Source organism: Epinephelus lanceolatus, chromosome 4, assembly GCF_041903045.1.
Source record: "Epinephelus lanceolatus isolate andai-2023 chromosome 4, ASM4190304v1, whole genome shotgun sequence".
Taxonomy (NCBI): domain Eukaryota; kingdom Metazoa; phylum Chordata; class Actinopteri; order Perciformes; family Serranidae; genus Epinephelus; species Epinephelus lanceolatus.
This window is the reverse complement of record NC_135737.1, coordinates 9,967,501-9,979,720: the sequence shown is the minus strand read 5'-3', so window position 1 is coordinate 9,979,720 and position 12,220 is coordinate 9,967,501. Positions and strand designations below refer to the sequence as shown.

Here is a 12,220-nt window from a genome sequence, read left to right as displayed (position 1 = left end):
CTGCTCCATCTGGGTAATGGCTATGAAATTTACTTCACATTCACTTTGCGAATGTGATTATTTAGACATTCCATCAAAACAGCCTTGCAACGGCTGCCTTTTGTTAAGACTAATTACAATTTAACTCTAGCGTGTCTGCGCTGTAGACTGTCGGGGTGCTACACTGCCCTCACTGCCCTCTTTTGTTATACATTATTATGTATTAACAGACATTTAGATAACTGATTATTGACATTAATGTTCCACATTCGCATTGCATTGCATATAAGAATCCATTTGTCCCCCGACCCCTGAGGCCCAGAATGAGAATCATGTTTCCATAAAAACAGTAAGTGTTACAAAAATGATTAATATCATTTGAAAAGGAATGGCATCAACAGATGTTTTTATACATGTTTACAAGCCACAAATGAGGGTATGATTGAAATCAGGATAACATCGAGAATCATATTCAAATATTGATATACACTCCAAAAAAATCTTACAATCCATTTACACTGATTGAGATATTTTCAGTACTCAACATAAGCAAAATGTTTCTTGTCTCTAATGTATTGTTTTAGCATTAGAGATGTCTACATGTAAAATGTTATTGGAGCTTTTCAGTGCATAGCAGATGAATGCCATCTTTAAACCCACAATTTTTGATCAAATCAAAACACAAAACTGATTTTTTGTTTTTGTTTTTTGAGCTGCTCATTACAAAATGTATTATCAACACATAAGAAGGTTGCAACTGATCTGCTGTTTTTTTCCTCTACGGAATGAGTAAAATACACTTTTACTTTGCAAACACCTCATCTGTAACAACCACAACAATGAGAGCATGCATTGCACATTCCCTCCCTCTGCTCTAATGACTTTCTTTCTGTGCCTCCATTGAGACATACCTTGCATAGCTATCTTCCTAAGAAGACACTAACAACACTCAGGGGTTAAAAAGGCCAATGTCAACACTCTTCAAAGAGCCAAAATAAATCTTTATGGCATTGGCTGTTCATGTTCGAGATGGTTTGGAGGTAATTACCAACTTCTAATGTGGAAAATAAACCAATGTGATTATTTGGTAGGCTGCATTTGATTTATGACGAAACACAAGTGAGTACAAATTAAACCTGTCACGACCATCCAGCCCTGCTCTTGTTGAGCTAATCATTACTTCCAAATAAAAACAAATGTTTACAAAACACCTGTAGACTGACTGAATACTGAGACCAAACTTTCATTTACCATGAGTTGGAGGCCATAATGTGTGCCTCTGACTTGTTCCCTTGTCTAATGCAAAACTGTGTAGTTGTACGTTCGGAATAAGTTTAATGAATGCATAGAAACTCTGTTGTTCACCTACAGGCTACACTGAGTGATAATTCCCTAAATTTTACAGCTGACCACATTTCCAGGGTTAAGGCAGTAAATAGCCATTTAAATGATGGCTGGTAACCTGCCAAAGCAACTGGTAGGATACACAAAGGTACCAGCCAAGGCAAAAAAAAAAGGTTTTTAAGTGCTAACCTCTCATACTAGATTTAACATAAGAGTATTTTCTTTTTAAACATAAATAGTTACTTAAGGTGGTGTTACTCAAAGATAAGGACAAGAAACACTGGTGTTAGCTCTTCAATGAGACAAAGACACTGATTTCAAAAGTGAGACGCCAAAAAGCAGACAGCAGTATTCAGGCTACCACTGCTGTTGTGGTGTTCCTATATTAGCTTGCTGGTGCTGAATCAGGGGTGATAATTAATAGCCTATTCTCTGACTACTGCAAACACACACCACGCACGCACGCACGCATGCACACACACACGCACACACGCACACACACACACACACACGCACACACACACACACACACACACTTAGGACAACACCGCTCTCCCAGCATTTCCCAGATTTATAATGTGCTGTGCAAACATTCTGTGTGACCTTGGCACTACTGACTGTTCTAACGACCATCAACCTGCTTTCAACGGAGGTGGAAAATAAAGTACAGTATTTAAGTGCAATTTTGAGGTATTTCTACTGTTCTCTACGTATTTCCACGTCATGCTACTTTAAACTTCTACTTCACTGAAGTGGGACTAGACTTAACTTACTGTATAAATTAGGGCTGTCAGCGTTACCAAAAAAAAAAAATCACAAAGCGATTAAGGTCTGAAAATAACATAGTTTTTTGTTGTTTTTTTCCAAAGTGTGTTAATTGTGTGCTGCTATTCTGTCCTTTAGATGCACCCTTACTTACAGTCAAGCCTCCTGTTTCCTGCTGCAGTGATGGAAAATAAGAACACCACTGCGCTTTTGAATGCCTCATTTCAATTTAAAAAACTCCCGGTTCAGCTGACAAGTTAAAAGCAATATGCATCTCGGCAGAATTTAACAGAATTATCACCCAAGCACTTCAACTTTAAGCTACCACCTACGAACTGAGCACACAGGTGCAGCTAATCAGACTGATGTCAGCAAACAATTGCATTGCCAACACCAGCAAAGCACTATTTTGGAATGTGCAAACTGCCACAGACCTGCGGATGAAACTGAATCAAAAAAGTTAACTACAGCGCTTGCTGAACGGGTGGCAACTGACTACAGACCACGTCAACATCATGGAGGACTCTGGTCTAAGCGACGTCCTCAGGTTGACATGTTGTGACCAGTCATATGCCTTACTGTCGCAAGGAACGACAGTTTCACACATACAGGACCTGTACGAATCAGAGAAGGCAAACAAACTGAACTGTGAAAATGCTGTCACATTAACCAGGAATCACTGGACGACAGTGAGTAATCAAAATTATCTCGGAGTAACAGCATGACATATTTACACTGCCTGGACATTGCACCCCTTTGCTTTAATTAATTATTCAATTAAAATGTGTTTAATCACAATTAACTATCAAAATTTAATTAATAAATGCAATAAAAAAAATCATTTGACAGCCCTTGTATAAAGCAGTTAATACTAGCACATCCTCGATCAACTACAACACTAAAATCCTGCTGACATCTACTTGCATCAGTATTAAAATTTTAATTAAGTTATATATGATAATAAATCAGTCACAGGGTAGACATTATGCTGCAGAATGAGTGCTTTTGTTTCTGATCTCATTTTGCTGAAAATACTTATATACTAATATACTGTTGCCTAACTGTTTTTTTCAAAGTAGGAGTATTTTTACATAGTTAAGGTCCTGGCAGCTAAGCTGCCAGGACACTATTGTAATCCTAGGTATTCTTCTTCTTTCGTCTTCAGAGGAAAACATACTTCCCATGGGTGAAAACTCACCAAACTTTGCACAAAGGTCCAGTCTCATGCCAGATATCCTCAGCTGTAAACTCAAGCCAATAGTCCTGATGGTGGCGCTACAGCAAGCGTCTGAAGTTCAAAACTTTGAAAATTCATAACAAATCAACCATATGTGCTACAACTTCACAACTTTCATCAAACTGTAGCCCCAGTACTGAAGAAACATTTGTACATTTAACCCTATTAAAAATTATGAAGTTTATCACTTTTTTTTTTCAAAAACTGTAAAACTTCTTGAACCTATCTCCTCCCACAATTTTTGCTTGCTTCAGAGCATCTTCAGACTGTCCTACAAAAACTATGTTTCTCAGATTTTTGATTTATAAAAAATTGAGCCTACAGTGCATCAAATTGTTCGACTGTAAACGGTACTGTAAACATATACATGCAAATTCTTGCTAAATAAATCTTCAATGTTCATGAAAAAAATGACAAAATTCTAGAGTCATGGTAGATGATGTGTGGCAAATTTTGGAATTTTATCTCAAAAACTGAATTTTTGACAGCATTTTGAATTTTGCTCTAATGTGAACAATTGGAGTCAATGTAAAAATGGCAATTTTAAACATCAGTTTTTCACTTCTGGAGCAAATCAATCATTGTTACAAATTACCAACATCTATATGCTGTCTAGATGCAATATGTGTATTTTCAGATTTTTGTCTTAATAACCGAATTTTTTTTACAGTGGTTTCAAATCTGCCTTTCCATGCACGGATGGCTGCTTTCCTACACAACAGTGAATGGTTTACTCTATTTGTGAAGCCACTGTTGAGTTGCTACTTGCCAATTAGCTCAGAAGGGTAGATGACCGTCTTAGGTTCCAGAGGTTGCTCAGAATTGCCTAAAAATGCCCGGACCTGACCCATCGTTGCGCAGCAGCTATAACTGTATCTGTACTTTACTCAACTAAAAGATCTGAATACTTCTTCCACCACTGGTGCACAACACTGTGCACGTGTGGCAGTCTCAGCTTCAACAGAAAGAGTGGGCCTTCTAACATCTGTCTGCTATTACAATAAATTAGGTTGTTAAGATACAGAACTGGTTGTTACACTTACTCAAGTTCCCATGACATGAAACTGCATCAGCCAGCTGACGGTCAGCTGATGTCAATATTACGAGATCTTAAATGCAACCACACATTTTAGTCATTTCATCAGAGCACATAAACACAGAGGATGACCTGGTCAAAGCAGAATATCACACACTTATAGATTACACTCCTGTCACCCTGAGTCCTGCTTTTTACAGCTTGTTTACACAGGAGTGAAAACTTCAGCTTTCATTGGTCATGGACTGCACAACAAAAAACTCCACTCAAACCCCAAATATGTTAAATGTTCACAATTGAAAGAAGCGGTCATGATTGAGTCTCTGGATATGTGCGACTTGAGGATGGAAAGATTATACTCACTAGCACTTTTTACACTGCCTCTACAAAGGCGGGAATTTCACTAAGTTTTGCTGCCTCCCCATTCTATATAAAAGTACAATTGGGATGGAATGAGGGGATAGAGTTGTCTCACCTTTAAGGCAGCATCGGAGGTAGTAACAGTTGCAATATCAATAATTGCAATTTGGTTTTTATGACATATTTTTATATCTAATAAAACCTCCATCATATCAATATAACTACTAAAACTAAGAGGTTGAAACAAAAAATAATTAAAATGGATGTTTTGCGAGTCAATTTAGATGTTTGCTTTGTACCGAAAACCCCATCTGAGTGTTTTGTACATTTCTATAGGAAATGAGTGTACATAAAGGATTTGTGAAAGTCAGCTTAATCTGTGTATTTGAACACTGATACATTTCAGCTTGATACTGGAACAAAACCTACATTCTATAATAATAAATAAGCTCTGTAAATCCCTCAACTACAGATTTGTATTCTTCCAACACTCAAAAATGAACAAGCAGAAGAATTGGCAAGCACTGGCAACACCATCGTCTCTATACATATCTCAGAGTAGGAACTCCAAATGACTCCCTTTTGTTAAATACCATAAAATGCATGACACAAACTTCCTGTGCAAATACCCAACTTCCTACAGAGTATCAAGACAAAAATGAATAGTGAATCACTGCTACAATCTGTTGTGCCCCTTGTCTCCATGTGTCACCAACACTTGTGCAAAGAGAGACAGATGAGCAGGAGAGTCAAACAGCTGCCTTGACAGGCACAAATATGAGCAGTCAGTAACAGGTTTGAATGGTAACAGTGGGGCAGAGGAGAGTTAAAGAGACACCCAGTTCCCAACAGTGCAACAGGGCTGTCTATGTGAAACACATCCCTCCCTCCCTCCCTCCCTTCACACAAGGCAAACAATAAAGTTATTATGCTTTTTTTTCCGACTCACAGTTAATCCATGCTGTGAGATTTTAACAACAGAGTTTTGTTGTGGCCCAGATTAACTTTCGCTCGGTCCCAGCTGCCCTACCGCAACTTGGTACTTATAACTCGCTTTACGCACGACAAAACTAGGAGTTAAAACATAATACAGAGATACAGGCGTGTGTGAAACTCAACATTTGTCGTCGGGGGTACTCACTTTTAGTCACAGGCACGGCAACACACTATCCACCTGATCTCATGTCGGAAACGCAGCTGAGGGCGAGGAGGAAAAAACGGACTCCCTGCAGCAACAAAGTTGTTTCCGCGAAGGAATCAAACAGAGTTTAACTCGTCGGAAGCTTCGTTAGGTCTTCACAGAACAACAGACCGATACGGACACGGTGACATGTAACGGACGGTGGCGTGTTAAAATATAGAGATATATTTCTATACAGAAAACACAAAGTGCTGTAGCTTTGGGGTGTAAATGCAAAGTGTGTCGCATTCCTATGGTTTCAGCAAAACGCGGCCCAGTATCATGACGTCACCGGGAGGGAGGGAGGGAGGGAGACAACAACCATCATGTCCTGTTAAAATAGAAGACTGAATCCTTTTTCTCCGCTCCTCTTCCTCTCTGTCACACACAGTCAATGTGACACACGTCACATGTATAAGCTGTCACCTGTACTCCAGTAGTGGAGGAAGTGCTCTGATGCAAAAGTAGCCAAACCACACAGTGAACATACTCTACTGCATGTCCTGCATTCTTACTAAATAGTAAGTAAGTAAGATTATGTAGCAAAAAAATGTTCTTAAAGAAGTCATTATGCAGTAAAACGATCCCTGTCCGTGTTTTACTAGCATAGTATTCACATATAATTATTATTACTTAGACTTTTGAGGTACCTGTACTTTACATGAGTAGCCTATTTCCATTTTATTAAATTACATGAAATTGTTATTTTTTTTTAAGTTTACATTATTATTCAAAGGTCCAGTATGCAGGATTTAGGAGGATATATTGGCAGAAATGTAATACAATAGCCTATAATACCTATGTTGTCTTTAGTGTATAAGCACTTGAAAATAAGAACTGTTATGTTTTCATAACCTAAAAATGAGCTGTGTATCTACACAGGGAGCAGGTCCTTGTTCGTGGAGATCGCCATGTTACACCACCATGTTTCTACAGTAGCCTGGAACAGACAAACTAAACAGTGGCTCCAGACGGGACCATTTGCATTTTTCGCATTGGCCGCCATAGTTAGAGGCCCATCTGCAATGAGCATTGTTGGAATTACACTGACACATAAAACTGTTTTATTCAGTGTTTTAACTGGTTTTAACACCTGGTCTGATTGTTCTGGAGATGAAGAGGCCTTTGTGGACAATTTGGCTTCTTCAAAAAACCTCCTGAATGTCTGAATCTTAAGTTATCGGGGGGAAAAAAGCCACCAGCAGCAAAATGCCAAATATCATCAGAGATACACTGATTTGTAATTTGAGACTGCTTTATTCAGTGTTCTTACTGGTTTTAATCACCGATTCTGTTTGGTTTTTTTTTCTAAATTACTAATCACTAAGTCGGCTCCTGGTAAAAGCTCCTAAATGTCTGGATCAGAGGTGAGCACACATTAACTTATCAGAGAAAAGGAGTGAGCACAAAATAACATGTGGTGGGCAGTACTCACAGATTAATTTTTAATTGATCCACCATTCAATTAATGCTCTAGTTGATTCCTAAGGTACACTGCATTTAAAGTTGATCTACTGATCCAATAAAGCCGCAGACTGACTATTGCTGTAAATATATATATATGTTTACTGCATCAACACATGAATACCCAAAATACAATTTTAAGTCAATCTGCATTAATTGACTGATTATTTACAGTACTCATTGAAACATCAAGTGAGGATAATAAAGGGGATGAATGGTGAAACATTCCTATTTGTTGCATTTTCCAGTCACTAATTTAGGTTAATGTGAAGGTTATAAATTATTTTTACAGGGTAACTGTTTTCTGATTGTTTGTTTTTTGCATTGTCACAGGACAATATGACCCACTTTGTGGCACAACAGACTCTGACAACATGGCTCAAATTATTCATTATTATTTACAGTAGTCTGATCAAAGCAGGCTATTGTGAAATACCATGTCTTCCTGCTAGAAAGAGATCCATGACCAAAGTCTTCCCACCCGACACACAGATAACTAGTCAAGGCTAAATGCCAAAACACATCATAAACAACAAAATTTTGGGCAACATTGGCCAATGTTTTATACAAATTATATTTGAACCGTATGTATTTTAACTTTAGTGCTGTTTCACGTCTTAGATTATTATTTTTATTTACTTTTTTTTCTTTTTATAAATAATTGTATGAGCATTGTTGGAGGGGGCTTGAGAACTAAAAATTTCATTTGCAATGACACTGTTATTGTTGTGCATATGACAAGAAACTTAAAACTTTATCAATGTTGCCATACTAACTAAAAACATCACTGAAGTAGTTTCAGTTTAATGTAGAGGAATTAGTGACTTAACAAATAAACCCACTGCTTTAAAATCTAATGATAACCCACCATATTCTCTTTCATTAAAGTAGCATTTTAACATAAAAACATAAAACAAAGGTTATAACAGGAGTTCCTTATCAAAGCCAGTCTGAGTGAAAACTGTGAAACATGACTATTTGTTCCATTATCTATCATCTACGTAACAGATTACAAGGTGTCAGCCCCAATAAGGAAAAGGCCTGTTGACATTCCTTTGAGAGTTAAAATACAGCAGGAGCAGGTCTGCTCAACGAATCGAAGCCAGACAACACACAAACCTGCCAATCCCTAGGCCGAGTTCAAACAAAGCATGCAGTGTTGCAGCCAATGAGGGCTGACTTCCAGAAGCAGGTTGTGGAATGTGGAAAGGTCAATGATAAAGAGAGCACTACGTAGATCACACAAGCTAGCTCTCACATATTTCAGCACACATACACAGACAGACCTCTGCTTGCAGTGCACCACACTGCCGTCAATATAAAGTCAAGTTTACTGGAAAGAGTTTGAGCTACCTACAAGTCACCACACACAACAACCATTAAAAAGGTGTACAAAACAATGCATAGGCGAGTGCAATCAGCAAAAAAACAACAGCACAGATTTTGAGCCTACAGTCAAGACAAAGCATCTAAAACACAGACAGCACTCTGACAGTCTACAAGTCACTGTATCACAGTTTCGACAAATAAATCCAATAAGTCCATGGACATTTTACTTGCCAGTTACAACGCAACATTGGAGCAATTTTGGATCTGAAATTAAAATAAAAATTAAAAAAAAAAAAATTGCATAAAGGATATGATAGTGTATGTATGTGATACACGTGGATTTCCACACAACAGGGACGGCATGGTTTAAGTGTTTCCTCTAAGTAGTGTTGATTTACTGCATTATTTGCCATTCTTCCCCTCTGTGCCCTCCCTCCAGTGCCTACATTGGTATTTTTGTTTATTGCGATGTCATTTCTTGGAATATCTTCAGATGCTTTATATCCAAAAAATCTGTACAACCTAAGCTTAAGAGCTTTGTACTTAAATAAACCATAATAATGATTTACATATTGAAATTGTGCCATATAAAAAAATAATAATACAAACATCTGTGTATTTATATACATATATATGTATATATACATATACATGTATATATGTGTGTGTATATATATATATATATATATATATATGATTGATTGACTGATTGATTATTTTTTATTTACGTGTCATGCACAAAGTGCCCAACCCTCATGGGTTTATAAGACACCAAAAAAAAAAGTACAGTTGCAGTGTACATTATTATTATTATTTTTTTTTCATTTCATACATAATTACAGCCCCTTTTACGGCTCAGACTTTAAACAGAATATTCTGCCTTCTCTCCCACGCTTTACAAATAAAATCTGCAACAAAAAAGATTCCCTTTCTAAAACACAACTCAAGTTCCTCATACTCGTCCAGCCAAAAGAAATCAGCATAAATAGAGGACATTTTAATAAAAAGTACATCCCTCAAGTCCTCATACACAGAACAGTAAAACAGAAAATGGACCTCACTCTCAATTTCACCGAGCTCACACACCTGACAAAGTCTGTCCTCCTCTGGAATGGCATTAAACCTGCCGGTCTCTAAAGCCAAGGGTAATGTTCCTGAACGTAACTGTGCACATAATGGTCTTTGTCTTTTGTTTAAATTATACTTCACATACATTTCAACATCATAACAGTTTTTTATGAGACAGTAAGTTCGTAATTTTGGTTTATACCACATATCGACAGACCACTTTTCCTTATACTTGAGAAACATATTATTCTTTAACTCCCGAATATTACAAAGTAACCTGTTATGAAAGATAAATGAAAAATCATTCAAATTAAATAAGGATTTCATCTCGTTAGCCCAGGGATGACCATGTAAAATGTCCCAGATAAAAATCTTTTTAGCGAGTCTCTGATCTGACATCCTTACAAGTCTATTGCACAGTCGAAGCATTTCACATTTATGTCTTATGTTTGGAGGTTGCCATCCCATATTTCCACAAATAGCTAAAACTGAAGCTAATTTATGCGCTCCTAAAAAAGATCGAATAGCTCTATAGTGCACAGCATTACAACTTGAGTATTCCCGGAAACCCCAAACACCAGAAGCATAATCAGACACAGGACAAACACATGAACTGTAGAGCTGTGTATAAGTATGAAATCCCAGATTACCACAGTATTTGACTTTATTAAGCACAGATCCCAAGGCTCTACCTGCTGACTGAGATAACACACTAACAGCATCTCTAAATGTCATGTGCTCATCCAGTGTCAAGATATTTATATTGATCAGTATATGACAGCACTATTGAACCAAGATTGAAAACAACTGGACTTCTAGACAGCGATTTTCCACTAAAGTGTACTATTTGTGTTTAAATAAACATAAACTGCAGATCTTTTTCGTGTTCCGCCATTAAAACTACGTCATCCGCATATAATAATATTCCGACAGTTTGATCTTCAACTTTAACTCCCAAATTACATGCTTTAATTTGAAGAGCTAAATCATTTACATAAATGGAGAAAAATGTTGGAGACAAAACATCTCCCTGCTTCACACCAAATTTTTGAGGAAACCATCCAGTTGTATATCATTAACCTGAACACAGGCAACAGGTGCGTGATAAAGAGACTTGATGGCATAATAAAACTTTCCATTAACACCAGAGTTTAACAACCTATACTGAAGAAGTTCCCTATTAATCCAGTCGAAAGCCTTTTTAAAATCAATAAAGCAAACAAAAGTGGACTTATTCAACTTAATTCTTGCACGTATAATGGAAGTTACTGCATATATATATGATCAATACATGCTCTGGATTGTCTAAATCCGTTTTGCTCATCTACAAGCAAACGTGTCCTCTCAAGATGGTCTACAAGTCTGTTATTTAAAAGTGAAGAGTACAATTTATAGACACAGCTAATGAGGCTTATTCCCCTGTAGCTGAGTGGCAGTTTGGGATCATTTTTTTGAAGATTTTGGAATAGGTTTAATAACAGTCTTGTGCCACTGTGTCGGAATAATGCCACTGTCAAAACAGGACTGAAATAACTCATATAACACATCAAACAATCTCGGCGACTTTAACATTTCATTCGAAATTTCATCAATTCCAGAGGCTTTTTTCCGTTTGCATTTATCCACAACATTTTTTACCTCTTCAACAGAAAAATTTGCATTCAAAAATGAGTTACAATTATTTACATCAACTCTCATTTCAGTTTCCATAACCTCATTTATACTAGTTACTTCACTCAAAAAAGTATCATCAAAAGAACTTTTGCAACCACAAAATAGATCTGTGAAGTCTTTTTCCCACTTTTGTAATACTACTCCTAAAACAGAACTATATTCACCATTCTCGAGTTTAACCTCCATGGGGATTTCCCTAGACTTTCTGGGACCCAATCTATTGATTTCATTCCAGAACTTTTGGGGGTTATGGGTTTGTAAATAATCAATATGCAATGACAGACCTCTATTAAAACTGCATTTCACTGTGCGTAACCTTTTATCAAAATTAGTTTGGCTTTTCTTAAATTCTATCTTCAGCCCTTCCCTCAGATTTTCGTTTTTGCATCGTAGAAATCTTTTCTCTGCTGTTCTTAGATTGTCCCATAGGGTCTGCAAATCTTGATTCCAGTAGGGTTTGTAAATTTTACTAAAACCTTTATGAGGATTACATTTCTTTTTAACACATTTATTCAATTCTAAATGGACACAGCCACACAGTCTATCATACCAGGCATCCAGACTCCTTTGATTATTTTTAATACCTCCCAGTTGCACACTTAAGTTAAGCAAAATATCGTTACATTGGCTAGAGGATAAAAATGAATCAGGGAGATGTTTTTGTGTTACTGCTTTTATAGTGTGTGGTAAATATAAGTCATCCTCAACAAAGCTTGGTCTTACTTGAACCTTTAACCATAATAATGAATGATCGGGTAATTTACATCTATCACCCAGTAGAGAA

At 37.0% G+C, this 12,220-nt stretch overlaps 1 protein-coding gene across 3 annotated transcripts in view; it reads right to left on the bottom strand.

Annotated features, from left to right (window-relative positions):
- pak4 (p21 protein (Cdc42/Rac)-activated kinase 4) overlaps positions 1 to 12,220 on the bottom strand; it is a 61,182-nt gene that overhangs the window by 37,034 nt on the left and 11,928 nt on the right. The window contains exon 1 of one of the 3 annotated variants that reach the window (XM_033631387.2): positions 5,863 to 6,162. The exons of the other annotated variants lie outside the window; for them this stretch is intronic. The gene's annotated coding sequence lies outside the window, so the exon portion shown is untranslated. Of the gene's footprint in view, positions 1 to 5,862; positions 6,163 to 12,220 lie in introns of those variants that run through there. 3 annotated transcript variants of the gene reach the window in all.